This window comes from Vombatus ursinus, unplaced genomic scaffold (genome assembly GCF_900497805.2).
Source record: "Vombatus ursinus unplaced genomic scaffold, bare-nosed wombat genome assembly UNPS02014770.1, whole genome shotgun sequence".
NCBI lineage: Eukaryota > Metazoa > Chordata > Mammalia > Diprotodontia > Vombatidae > Vombatus > Vombatus ursinus.
In genome coordinates this window covers 26,314,240-26,326,036 of record NW_020954548.1, presented here as the reverse complement: position 1 = coordinate 26,326,036, position 11,797 = coordinate 26,314,240, and the positions used below count along the sequence as shown (strand labels likewise).

General features: G+C 38.0%; 1 pseudogene; it reads right to left on the bottom strand.

Moving 5' to 3' along the window:
• Positions 1-4,357: 4,357 nt before the first annotated feature.
• On the bottom strand, positions 4,358-5,011 carry LOC114043608 (annotated as a pseudogene).
• Positions 5,012-11,797: the final 6,786 nt, after the last annotated feature.

Below are 11,797 nucleotides of genomic sequence, written 5' to 3'. Positions count from 1 at the left end.
TTAGAGAATTGCCTGTGGCAATAAGGTTACATAAATAACAGTACCCAGGATCACATAGTCAGTATGCAATAGTGACAGGATCTAACCTTAGGTATTCTTGGCTCTGACATGCAGTTCTTTATTCTCTATCCACTACACATGTATGTATATATTTCACTCTGGTATTTATGGTATATTCATATATATGTGTGTATGTATGTGTATACATACACATATATACATATATATACACACACATAAATGTTCCAAAATTGCAGCTAATCTCAAAGATCAATGGGAAGATTCATGTGGGTATCAGCAGGCTAGAGCATACTATCAACAATGAATTATGCCTGAGAAGTGGTGTATAGGAAGGGATGCGATGGATCCAGAGCCTGTTGTTAAATTTTCAGTTTGAGTACTTACATCTCAGGTATCAGAAAACTCTACAAATAAGGGCCTGATTTATTGTTTTGTTGATTGTCTAGACTTAAGAAAGTGGTGGAGAAAAACGTTCAAAATGTAATTAAATTTAAAAGTGGGTCATGCAGTATATTTCTGGAGAGTCGGTTATTAAACATTTCCCAGCACACCATTGTGTACGAGACTCTGTATGTATGTGCCTATGTGTGTGTGTGCATACACACACATATGAATATGGATAGAAATAGAGATACAAATGCTAGAAAAGGAGACTGTTCATTTATGGAGGATAAACTCTAATAGAAAGCTCAGATATTAAAAGAATCCATCAATAGTCAATATCAATCAATAAGCATATGTTAAGTGCCTATATGCCAGGAAAGTGTGAGGGACAAAATACAAAAATGAGACAGCCGTGCCCCTAAGGCATTTACATTCTACAAAAGAGCCAGAAGAAGACCTCCAGGGTTGGGTAAACTCTCTTCATAAAGAAATGGCTAAGACTATGAAATAATGACAGACTGTGGATAGGCAGCAATCTCCACTGGTAGATGAAATCAAATTCCAGATCCCTTGAAATATTGGAGTATATGATGCTTATCATTATTATGAAGTTATTAGTATTATTATTGTGATTTGAGTTAGTCTTTTACTCTTGGATTTAAAAGAGCATTTAAATACGGACTTTTGCCTGGTTGCCATTAATAAATAAACATGCATTCTGATGTCATAAGCCCCTTGGAATTTCACAAGCCTTTTGCTTACCTACCAGAAAATTCTTCTCTCCCATTCACTCCTCCCCAAACTCTCTCCCCCCACATCCAGATTAACTTATATGTGGTAAAGGCTCTAATAAAAGGGGGGATAAAACCTTCTTTAATCAAATAAGTGATCAGCCTTGGAACTGTAACCAAAGCACAATGAATATGCTAATTTTCTTCCCTCTGGGGACATCAGCCTAAGTGAGTCTTTGGCTCTGAAATAAATATCACAAATAGCCCTATTTATACAATATTTTTACATAAACCTTGCTATAGTCCTATCCACACTCTGTTTCCCCTTTTAGGGAATTGTTATTCTTATGCCTGTGACACAAATTCATACCAGAATATTCTTTTTTTTTCCAAAATGCAAAAGCAGTAAAATAATAAATGCTAAGGAAATGTCATCATTCTGTCAATATTCCAGCTTTTCTTTCTGTTCTTCATCTCCTCCTCAATGTGAGTGTTTGGGCCCAGGATGGAAAGAGATATGCTTAACCACAGACACACATACAGAAATACTCAAATAAAATGAAGCGTGAGACAAACTCACAAAAACAAAGGCACTCAGTGGTTGAAATCGCCATGACTATCCCATTGTGGCTAGTTATTGCAACATCACTGACATTCACATAAAAACTCTTGCTGCAATTAAGTCCAGCTTGCTGGGCTCAGTCGTGGTACAGAAAAGACAAGAATACTGAGCCTTTGGATTCATCACATGCCATTTGTTGAGCCAGATTCTCCTACTGCATTGGCCCAGGAATGAGACTGATAAGTTTGGAAGCTACAAGAAAGGTCGAATGGCATGGGGAAATAACATGGACTTAGAAATCAGAGCAACTTAATATAATGACTCCACCCCCTTATGATCATAATGTGACCCTAGGCCAATCACTTCATTTCTCTGGACCTCAGTTTCCCCCTCTGTAAAACAAAACAAAGCAAAAACTGGACAACCTAAAAGTGTTTAGGATTCAGAAACCTATACATTCTTTGGAGGTTCTAGAGTGCCATTCAGCATAATGCACAGAAAATAATACCCCAATGGCCTGAAAAGCATTATATGGAACTTTCTAATTCTTTATACTTCAAAGGACTCACACTGTAAAGGAAGGAGGTCAAGACACAACATGTGACATACCCTACGTTCATTGACAACTTAGAGAAACAGAGCCAAGAGAAGAAAAACACTGTTCTTTAACGTGTCATTACCCAAGAGATCCTTAAAGTTTATCTATTCTTCTAATGAGGAAAGTGACAGCTAGCATTTCATCAATTATTTAGGATTTACTTGAATTTATAATTATCATGAGACCTATAAAACTAAAGATATATCTGTAGCAATCTAGTTAAAATGCCCTGGGTGGGAAGGGTAGATTTGCCATTTTATTTTTCTGTTTCATCTCCAAAACCAAGGTCACATGTCAAGGCACAGTGTTGGAACACAGTGATATCAATACAAGATTACAGTGATTCAGGATGAAATATACAACTCTTCTGGGATCTGCATGTGCTGTAGTAGAAAGGACGCTCTTCTTAGAGTCAGGAGGCTTGCATACAAATCCCACATTTGACATTTGCCAGGTATGGAACCATAGGTGAATCACTATACCTTCTCCAATCCTGTTTCCCAATCCAGAAAGTAGGATAATAACACTTAAACTATTTACCTCATAAGACTGTTGTTAAGAAAGGATTTTGTAAATTGTAAAGAGCTATACACATTTTTCATCCATTTAGGTTTTGGGGTTTTTTTGGGTTTTTTTTTTTTTTACTGTAGGGATTACTAGAATAATCTCCATTGAATAACTATGGATCTCATTAAGGAGGACCTGTATCAGACCTTGAAGAACTCAGCTCAATCATCTGGAGTACCCACCATCAATAGGGAATCCTTCTTCCATTTAAATCTTATGTAGGTTCTAGGACATCTTCTATAAAAGTGGTGAATACCTCTGGCAGGCAAAAATATGTATGTATACGTGTGTATATACATGAATGTGCCTATATGTGCATATATTTCCCTCTTTATGCCTTGTCAATAATCCAAGATTGATTACACATTATCTCTGTGGCTGCATTGATCACAAAATCCCTTATAATCTCAATGTTAACTTTATCCCAGGAGGTGCTCCTTCCCAGAAAAGGACTTTAGCTCTGGATCCCCTAGTACTGGATACATTCTTGGGGGAAGAAGACTCCTAAAAGAAGGGATCTAGACCTTTTTTTGAACTCTATGGCCCATGGCCCCAACTTGAGATTCCAGGGGAAATCTCTTAAATAAAGCTTAAGAATAGTTCATGTTTCTGATCTCCCCCAAAAAGGATTACTAGTGAAGCTACTCTGTACAAGGTCATAGCTACCAGGTAGAGGACAGCTTTGTATTTCCACTACCACTAAAGAAATGCTTAAAACACACAAGACTCTTAAGTATGCATTAACAAATACTTAACACACGAAACAATCTGTGGGATTGCTGAGCAGGTATTTCACCTCTGACTTGCACCGCCTGTACAACTCCCAAGTCTAGATCTCTGGGCAAAGGAGAGGATAGTTTTGGTATTAGCATTGCAAGTATGGAATCCTCTGCTGGGGTGGTACATCATCTCTGAGGAACACCACAATTGTTTCTCAGCATATCTCACTGCTAGTCAATATCCAGTAACTTGTCACCTTTTGGAATCACAAGCTTACTGGCAATACTAAAAATATCCTTCTCTCAAATTGCAATTCAGTGACCCATGGTTGGAAAAGTAACACAAAGCAAAAGGGGCAGCCAGGTCCTTGAAATCCAACTTTAGCCTCACTGAGGCAAATGTGTGTGTGTGTGTGTGTCTGTGTGTATACACAATAGAATATGTTTTCTGTATTTTTCATTCAATTATGTGGCTGTAAAGAGGTGGTTTGCTAAAGATAACTGTTCTCTAAAGCCTACCTTTAACTTTCTCATATTTACATCAAGGATTCCATATATATAATAGGTCATTCTGCAAATAATAATAATAATAATAATAATAATTGCTAGCATTTATATAGTACTTTCTGAGTTGCAAAGTACTTTATAAATGTTATCTTATTTCATCTTCACAACAACTCTAGAAGACAGGATCTATTATTTTTTTTTTTATTAGCAGCTTCTGCCATTTATTAATTCATTAGCAGTTTCTGCCATTTATTAACACCATGCTGATTTAATACAGCTGCTGGGGCTTGCCCATGGTGCTCTTGATATACAATGCCTTCACATTTTGTCAGTTTTTCTTTAGCAGAAAAACCAGAAAATTGACAGCCAGATGGATGCTGTAGACAAACTCATCATCTGTCATCTTCACGTGACTAACATGTACCACCAGACACAGCACCTTCTTCATCTGGAACATGATAGTAGATTTAACTTCTGCTACTTTTGCCACCACATTCTCATTATGGGTGAGCAAAGATGGAAATCTATTGGCTTTGTTCAGACCAGGGCCCAAGATTCAAGGGATTTGGTTGATCAAAGACTCAAAGGCCAAAAGGGCATCACACATTTTAGCCAGTTTCTTGACCAGTTTCTTGTTCTTATTCAATTTCTTCAGGGCCTCGATATCTATGTTGGGGATTTCTACAGCCTTGGCCTCATCACAGTGCTGCTGGTTTCCCAGGACACACATAGAAAATTTAGGTCAGCATATAGATTTGAGCCTGATGGTGCCAGAGAAACATTTGTCCTTTTGGGGATCATAGTTCTTCAGACTGATCTGTAGTTCCACAGTTTCCAAAAGCTTTCTGCATTTGCACTGAGTTTCACACAGAACCTCTCACACAGCTTCATAGAATGTGTCACGAGAGACTTTGCTGCTCATGGCTACTTACTGGTCACAAGCCAGGAAAACAGGGTCTATTATTATTATTTCTATTTTACAGATGAAGAAACTGAGGCAGAGGCTAAATGGCTTTTCCAAGGTCATACAGCACGTTAGTAACTGAGACAGGGTTTGAACTCAGGTCATCTTGACTTCAAGTCCAGAACTCCATGCACTGCGCCACCCAGCTGCCTCATTATATACACAGAAGGTTGTCTTTTGGAGGATAATATTTTTCATTATTTTTCCTACTCTTTTGATATCCTTCCTGACTTCTCCCCCTCTGAAGTACATTATAAAATAAGTCTCCTTCAGTTCTTATTCTTTGGCATGTTGTTAAGGGTCCCTTCTAGTTTCTCATATAGAACATCAGGATCTGAAATTATATGTTTCAAATGCAGTGGTTCTATTCACATTGATGCTGCAAAAAGATTACTATATGAACACTGTTCTATTTTCCATCTATTTTTTCTTCTCCTGTCATTTTCATATATGAATACTTTGGGGATGATGAGTCTTATTTGGTTCTCAAACTAAACTTTCTGTAGATTTGTTTTTTATTATATTGCAGTGATCTGTTTTATGAGGCAATGCTGTTCATCATCTTCTGCCTTCTTATCTTGTAGTGTATTACAAGTGAGTTTTTCTTCTAAACCAGTGTTAGCTGTCATGTTGCTCTGCTTAGCAAAGTCAATGTCTGCTGCAAAGGTGGTTGGTGGGCTTATTTGTTCTCTTCCCCCTGTTAAATGGAGATAATAAAGGGAAATGTTTTTGCCTATTTCTGTTTCCCATTTTTCAGCACCAATGGTTCATTTGAATAGGTCAAGTTCAAGCTGATGTAATTGAACTCACGAACCTTTCTTTACATTTAACCTTCTGATCTGATGCTGATTTTGATGTTTGCTATAATGCATCTGTCCATGGTCTGACCGCAAATAGATATTTGATTATGATACTAGCAATTATTTCCTCTCTGTCAGCATAAACCAAATTTCATTTTTAGTATTATGGTTCATCATTCACCATACTCAATTCTTCTGACTCTCTTTTGAAAGAAACATGAATTTTCTGTATAGTCTACTATAAGCCCAAACTCTCCTTTCTTTTTTAATCTGCAACCATATTTTCCAACATCTTACCAGTTTCCCCTGCCCCATCTTTGCACTGAAATAATGCAGTATTAAAGTATATGTTTGTTTAATTTGAAGAGTCTTACTGAAGTCTTCAAACAATTTCTCTACCTCCCTGACCTCTGTAACAGTTGTTAGAATGTAAGCTTCAATATTTTTTGTGATGGGATTTTTGCTTACTTATGTTCATCATGAGCACTGTAAGGCAAAATGACTACGTGTTATATGTATTTATGGTTCTTACCGTCTTTGGGCACATGATGGAATCAACCTGGATAACTTCTCTGTTTGTCTCTCCAAAGAGAATCTTGGAGTTTATCTTTTCATTTAGATGCAACTTTCTTCTATCTTCTTTTTTCATTTATTGTGGGAATATCCATATCAATGTGGCTCAGTTTTCCTAATAGTATGTCAATTCATATAAAGATTTCACATACAAATATTTGTAGATGGTCTAAAAACTGTTAGCCCTAGAACCCTCTGCCACTTCACCACCATCACTGCAGAAACAAAAAGGGATCTCATGGGACTGAGGCACGTTTTCAGTTTTTCTTTATATCATGGGTTGCCAAGAAACATGGCAAAATAATTCATCAAGCTAACACTAATGAACTGTTGGTGGAGTTGTGAACTGGTCCAACCATTCTGAAAAACATTTTAGAACTATGCCCAAAGGGTTAAAAAGTATTGCATACTCTTCATCCTAGCAATACCACTAGGAGGTCTATATCTCAAAGAGATTAAAGAGAAGGGAAAAGGAGATATACATATAAAAATATTTATAGCAGAAATTTTGGGGGTAACAAAGAATTGGAAATTGAGGGGATAGGAATGGCTGAACAAGTTGTGGTATATGATTGTGGTGGAATACTATGTGCTGTAAGAAATGAGTGGAATGGTTTCAGAAAAACCAAGGATGACTTATATGAACTGATGCAAAGTGAAATGAGCAGAACCAGCAGATCATTGTACACAGAAACAGCAATATTGCAAGGATGATCAGCTGTGAAAGACTTAGATACTCTGATCAAGACAATGATCCAAGATAATTCCAAAGGACCCATGGTGAAAAATGTTATCCACCTCTAGAGAAAGAATTGATGGAGTCTGAATGCAGATCAAAGCATACTTTTTTTCCACTTCCTCTATTTTTCTTTCTTTTTCTTGTTTTGTCATTTTTGGGGGGTTTGTTTTTTTTTGCAAAATGACTACTATGGAAATGTGTTTTGCATGACTTCATATGTATAAGTGATAGCATATTGCTTGCCTTTTCAAGGGGTGGGGGAGGGGTTTGAAGGAGGGAGAGAGCTTGGAGCTTGAAATTTTTATGAATGAATGTTTCAAGTAAATATACAAGAAACAACAACAACAAAAAAAAAGAATTCATTGCCTAATGGCCAACCTACTGATAAAGAATCTTTAGGTATTTAGCTAGGATAGCCTTCACACATTAGACCCAGTCTTGTCACTAAGTTTTCAGGATAATGGGACCAGTCAGAACTTACACTCCTCCTTTGGAACCCAGAATTACCTCTGTTCCACAATAAAGCATTCAAGTAGAAATTTGTCAGTTGCCCAGTCAAGGACATGCAGCTAGCTAGATGACCAGCTATTATGTTAGGACATCAATGCATGCATCTGGAACAGGCACTGCAGATGAGCAATGAGACAGAAAGTGTGTGGGAGCTAAAGAACAGTCTGGAATTATATTTGGCCAACTTTTCAGATCTTCCAAGGATTCCAGGTTGCCCTTCAGGAAGAAAAAAAAGATTTATCTTCTCTTTTCTTCTATTTTTTTATATTTTTATTAATTTATTTATTTTTAGTTTTTAACATTCACTTCCACAAGATTTTGAGTTCCAAAATTTTCCCTATCTCATCCCTCCCCCAAGATGGCATACATTCTGAATACCCTTCCCCTAATCTGCCCTCTTCTATCATCCCCCCACTTTCTCTTATCCCCTTCCCCTTCTATTTTCCTATAGGACAGGATAGATTTCTATACTCCATTGCCTGTACCTCTTATTTCCCAGTAACATGTAAAAACAATTTTTAACATTTGTTTTAAAAACTTTGGGTTCTAAATTCTTTCCCTTCCTCCATCCTCACCCACCCTTGTTGAGATGGCAAGCAACTCGATACAGGTTATACATATGTAGTCATGCAAAACACTTCCATAGTAATCATGTTGTGAAAAACTAAGCATATTTCCCTTCATCCTATCCTGTCCCCCCATTTCTTCTACTCTCTTTTGACCTTGTCCCTCCTCAGAAGTATTTGCTTCTGATTATCCCCTCCCCCAATCTGCCCTCCCTTCTATCATCCCCCCTCTTTCTTAACCCCATCCCCCATATTTTACTGTAAGGTAAGATAGATTTCCATACCCAATTGAGTGTGTATGTTATTCCCTCCTTAAGCCACATTCAATGAGAATAAGATTCACTCATTCCCTCTCACCTTCCTCCCACTTCCCCTCCACTGTAAAAGCTTTTTCTTGTCTGTTTTATGTGAGATAATTTACCCCATTCTAACCCTTCTCCTTCTCTCAATATAATCCTCTCTCACCCCTTAATTTTATTTTTTAGATATCACCCTTTCATCTTCAACTTACCCTGTGTCCTCTATCTATCTGTTTATATATATATATATATATATATATATATATATATATATATTTCCCTCTGACTACCCTAATACTGATAAAGGTCTCATGAGTTACAAATATCATCTTTCCATGTAGGAATGTAAATAGTTCAACTTTCATAATTCCCTTCTTATTTCTCTTTCCTGTTTATCTTTTCATGCTTCTCTTTAGTCTTGTATTTGAAAGTCAAATTTTCTGTTCAGCTCTGGTCTTTTCATCAAGGCTGCTTGAAAGTCCTCTATGTCATTGAATGTCCATTTTTCCCCTGAAGGGTTATACTCAGTTTTGCTGGATAGGTGATTCTTGGCTGTAATCCTATCTCCTTTGCCCTCTGGAATATCATATTCCATGTCCTGTGGTCCCTTAATGTAGAAGCTGCTAAATCTTGTGTTATCCTGATTATGTTTCCATAATACTTGAATTGTTTCTTTCTGGCTGCTTGCCATATTTTCTCCTTGACCTGAGAACTCTGGAATTTGACTATAACATTCCTAGCAGTTTTCCTTTGGGGATCTCTTTCAGGAGGTGATCAGTGGATTCTTTCCATTTGTATTTTACCATCTGGTTCTAGAATATAAGGGCAGTTTTCCTTGATAATTACTTGAAAGATGATGTCTAGGCTCTTTTTTTGATCATGGCTTTCAGATAGTCCAATAATTTTTAAATTCTCTCTCCTGGATCTTCTTTCCAGGTCAGTTGTTTTTCCAGTGAGATATTTCACATTGTCTTCTATTTTTTCATTCTTTTGGTTTTGTTTTACAATGTCTTGATTTCTCATAAATTCATTAACTTCCATTTGCTCCATTCTTATTTTTTAAGAAGTGTTTTCTTCAGTAAACTTTTGGACTTCCTTTTCCATCTGGCCAATTCTGCTTTTTAAGGCATTCTTCTCCTCATTGACTTTTTGGACCTCTTTTGCCATTTGGGTTAGGCTATTTTTTAAGATGTTATTTTCTTCAGTATTTTTGGGGGTCTCCTTTAGCAAGCTGTTGACTTGTTTTTCGTGATTTTCTCAAATCAATTTCATTTCTCTTCCCAATTTTTCCTCTACTTCTCTTACTTGCTTCTCAAAATGCTTTTTGAGCTCTTCTATTGCCTGGGATTTATTCATATTTTTCTTGGAGGCTTTGGATATAGGAGCTTTGACTTTGTTGTCTTCTTCTGGTTGTATGTTTTGATCTTCTTTGTCACCAAAGTAAGGTTATATGGTCTGACTTTTTTGGTGCTGTTTGCTCATTTTCCCAGCCAATTACTTGAGTTTAAACTCTTTGTTCCAGTGTGGAGAATGTACTGTCCCAAGCTTCAGGGGTTTTGTTCAGCTGTTTTCAGAGATACTTCTAGGGACTTGTAAATATTCAGTTCTTCCAAGGTGATATGATCAAAGGTGAGGTGTTTACTCCTTTCCTGGCCTGTGCTCTGGACTATGAAAGACCACAAGCTCTCTTGTCTGCCTTGGAACTGTGAGGAGGATTCCCTCTCCACCACAACCACAAACTCCATCACACCAGCGCTCCTCCTTGCCCCAGGACCACCACTCAGAACTGTGACCCTGATCCAAGCACAGGCAAAGCAAGAGAATCCTGCCTCAGCACTAGCAAAGAGATCTCTGCAATCCCTCTCTGATCAACAACTCGACTCCCACTCCATCTGTGGCCTGAGAGCTCTGTAAGCAGCCACTGTCCCAGGGCTGTGCCAGGACTGGGGCCAGACCGAGTTTCTCTCACTATGGTCCAACAGATCTTTCCTATTGACCTTCTAAGTTGTCTTTTGTGTTTGTGGGTTGAAAAGTTTGGAAACAATTACAGCTCCCCTTGACTCAATCCCCTAAGGACTGCTCCAGGTTAACTGAGGCCTGGTCTTTGCCTGCATGGTCTATGCTGAACTGTGCTCCTCTCCCAGCCTGGCACAACAGAGCTTTCTAATCAACCATCCAGGTTGTCTTGGGCTGGAAATTTGTTTCACTCTGTCTTTTTGTGGGTTCTGCTGCTCTAGAATTTGTTTAGAGCCATTTTTACAGGAATTTGGAGGGAGAGCTCAAGCAGGTCACTGCTTTTACTCCACTACCTTGGTTTCCTCAAGATTTATCTTCTTAACACAAGTGTTCACCACTGATGCTTTATGGTTGAATACCAAAGCTTGCCACAATCTCCAAAGAAACAAGAATCAGGTAAACCTGCAAAAGTGCCATGAAGAGATGCATTGTAGCTGCAAGTAGGCGACAACATATTTCTAATGAAGACATATGCATAAGATGAGATATAAAGGATTTTTGGGGGGGGAGTCTTAATCTGTACAGCTAAATTGCAGTGGGCTGAGCCTGGAGTCAGGAAGACCAGAGTTCAAAGTCATCCTCAGATACCTACTAGCTGTATGACACTGGGTAAGTCACTTAGCCTTTTCTATCACTTAACCTCAGTTTCCTGAACTATGAAATGGGGATAATCACAGCACCCATCTCCCAGAGTCATTGTGAGGATCAAAAGAGATAATATTTGTAAAGCACTTAGCACAGTGTCTGGCATATAGTGGGTGCTTAATAAATCCTTGTTCCATTGGGTAGGGAACTCCCACAAGGAAATTCTGCTCTGCAATCTAAAAGTCTTTGAGAATTTCCTAGGGCTACTAAGAGGTAAAGTAATTTACCCAAAGTCACACAGCCAGTATACATGAGACAGGACTTAAACCTCTGAGTTTTCCTAACTCAGATGCCATCCTTCTATCCATTTCACCATGATGCCTTTCGGTAAGTACAAGAACTTATCCAGAAAATATAGAATCTGAAAAAAAAGTGGATGGTTCTTATAGTAAGAGAGAGATATTATAGATAGTTCAAGTAGTCAAGGACCCAGAGAATGTATCAAAACTGGAGGAAGGACTCCAGCTTGATGGATAGGAGGCTTCCTAAGTACAAAACAGGCACCATTGATCTGGTTCTCTACAGAAGACGTATTGACACAGTGCTCTAAGACAATTCCAAAAGACTCATGATGAGAAATATTATCCACATCCAGA